Source organism: Octodon degus, unplaced genomic scaffold, assembly GCF_000260255.1.
Source record: "Octodon degus isolate 3935 unplaced genomic scaffold, OctDeg1.0 scaffold00270, whole genome shotgun sequence".
In the NCBI taxonomy this organism is placed as follows: domain Eukaryota; kingdom Metazoa; phylum Chordata; class Mammalia; order Rodentia; family Octodontidae; genus Octodon; species Octodon degus.
The window spans coordinates 1356915-1359637 of record NW_004524846.1 but is presented as its reverse complement, the minus strand read 5'-3'; the positions used below and the strand labels follow the sequence as shown (position 1 = coordinate 1359637).

At 37.6% G+C, this 2723-nt stretch overlaps 1 pseudogene; it reads right to left on the bottom strand.

The window, feature by feature from the left end:
* Positions 1-438: 438 nt before the first annotated feature.
* On the bottom strand, positions 439-736 carry LOC101583639 (annotated as a pseudogene).
* Positions 737-2723: the final 1987 nt, after the last annotated feature.

Below are 2723 nucleotides of genomic sequence, written 5' to 3'. Positions count from 1 at the left end.
CAATAACATTTTATACCTTAAAATCTTGGTACTGTCTAGTGTTTTTCACACAGAATGTTTTTTTTTTTTTAATTTAGTACAGTGTCTCACTACACAAATTGGACTTGTAGTGATTCTCCTGTTTTCAGCCTCCCAAGTGCTGTGATTACAGGTGCGTGCCACCAAGCCCAGACTCGGGATGTATTTTTTTGTTTGTTTGTTTGTGATTTAGTAGGAGGAAGTAGGAATGTGTTATGATACTAGCTCACAATTTCTCTTTCAAAAATGTTTTCTTCACTTTTGTGTTTTGAGACTAGGTTTCAATAGCTAACAGTTGAACTTGGTATATATATATCATGCTGACCTTGAACTGGTAGGCTTCGTGCCTCAACTTCCCAAGTGCTGGCTCTGCACCATCTCCAGCTACAGTACTTACTTAGCTGCTCATTTTCAGCAGTTTCATTTCAAGGAAAGCAGTTTACTGTCAGCTTGGCATTGTGCTTGCTGTTGGTCATAAATCCTTGAGATGGAGTATATTTACAGTTCTATCAAATCATTTTGCTCATTGTGTCATAAAAGTTGGGCTCTGTCAAAGTTCCTTCTGTGGATGGCATGCTGAATATCCTCCTAATTCTCCTTTTATGCTTTTGGCATGCACGAAGAAGCCAAAGCTAACAAGGAGCACTATCAGGCAGATATTCGTGGCTTCATTCCAAGCTTCATGACTGGTGTAATCAATAGTACCATCATCACTCATGACTCTAACTCCCAGAAACAGGGGATTGCTCATGGCAGGCAGCAGCACAAGGCATAGGTCTCTCTGGGGTTCTGTATACACCAAGGTCAGGGTTCCTGCCATCTCAAAGATAATATTACTTTAGTACACTTTTATAGCTACCACTAACATCAAGAAAGAAAAGAGATGTTCCAGCCCAAATGGTTTCTCATATCTTTTGATGATCAACCCTTCAGATTTCCTGCAGACTGTAGCACTCACTGATGTGTTACTGATTTGCAGTTTGAATCACATGAATACTCACATACAGCCTTTAGTAATAAGGTTAAAAACATTTTTTAAAATGCTACTATAGGGCCAACGAGATAGCTCAGCAGACTAAGTGTCTTCATAGGCAAGTGCGGGGACCACGATTCGATCCCCGATACCACATGCCATGCCGGACCTACCCCGGGTGTGCTGACCCAACCATGGAGACCAAGCATGCTGAGCCAGCCATAGCAACCAGGCATGTGGAGCATGCTTGTAATCCCAGCACTGGGAAGGTTGAAAACAGGAGAACCACTATGAGTCTGTGCTGCACAGTGAGACCCTATAAAAAATATATATTTAAAGAAAAAATGCTAATATAGCTTGGCCAGCACAAAGTCCTGAGTTTGATTGTCAGGTCCAAAAATTTCTAATTTATGTTTCACATATTTATTGGATAAACTGTGATTGTTGTAATACACATGTATGTATATATATAAATGATATGTCACTGATGAGTTCATTAAAATAAGCACATCAGTTCTTAATCATGCCGAACATTTGAGGTGCTCTTTTTCATTTAGTTACAATGCATAGTGCATGACTGTTATTTATAATCACCCTACTGTGCAGTGGAGTTCTGAGCCTTTATCCTAATTGTTGACTTGAGTGCAGATGCCTATCTGATTAGAATCAGCCTGACTTCCTCGTAGTGTACAAGGAGAATGGGAGGGGAGGATTTCGTGCTGATTTTCCTTGGAGAAGGTTCAGATGATCACGTGGGAGAAGTTCTTGCCTACACCTTCTTCTGGTACTTGCACTCTTTTACCTCTGATTCTGTGGGGGGATTTGTACTCTAATTTTGCAAATTTCAGTGTCCTGCATTAAATCTGATCTCTTGAAAATATACGGAGTACAATAATCCCTCCTACATAATTTTAGGATCTATCATGGACCTGTTGATGTTCATCTCCTTATTTCTGTTTTCAGAGTCTTTGCTAACTGAAATTCTACTCTTTAAAAATTTTGAACTTTTTAAGACTTGCCCTATTATTGAGATCATGTGATATTTGTCTCTCTGTGCCTACCTTATTTCATCTGTCTTACTATCATGTGTTGAGATAATCATGTGTTTTTTTGTTTTTGGCTCTGTTGATATGGTGTATTACATTCATACATTTGAGTATGTTGAACCATCTCTACATCTCTGGGATGAATCCCACCTGACCGTGGTGTAGAATCTTCCTGATGATTTGTTGCATTCTATTTGCTAGTATTCTGTGGAGGATTTTTGCATCTATTTTCATGAGGGAGATTGGTTTGTAGTTCTTTCTTTGGTTGGGGCCTTCTCTGGTTTGAGCATCAGTGTAATTCTTGTATCCAGGAATGATTTTTGGAGTTTCAATTCCTTTTCAATTTCTTTGAAGAGTTTGAGGAATATCAGGATTAAATATTATTTAAATTTCTCATAGAATTCAGCTGTGAATACATCAGAACCTGGGGATTTCTTTGCTAGTAAGTTTTTTTTACAATTTTAATTTCATTGACTGATATTGGGTTATTCAAAATTTTTATATTTTTCTTGATTCACTTTTGGTAATTTGAATCTATCTAGGAATTCATCCATTTCTTCTGTTTTTTTTTTCCATCCTATGAGAGTATAGATTTTTGAAGTAGGTATTGATGATTTTCTGAGTTTCTATATTATTTCAAGGAATTTTAACCTTTTGATTCCTATTGATGAAGTTTGCTTTTTTTT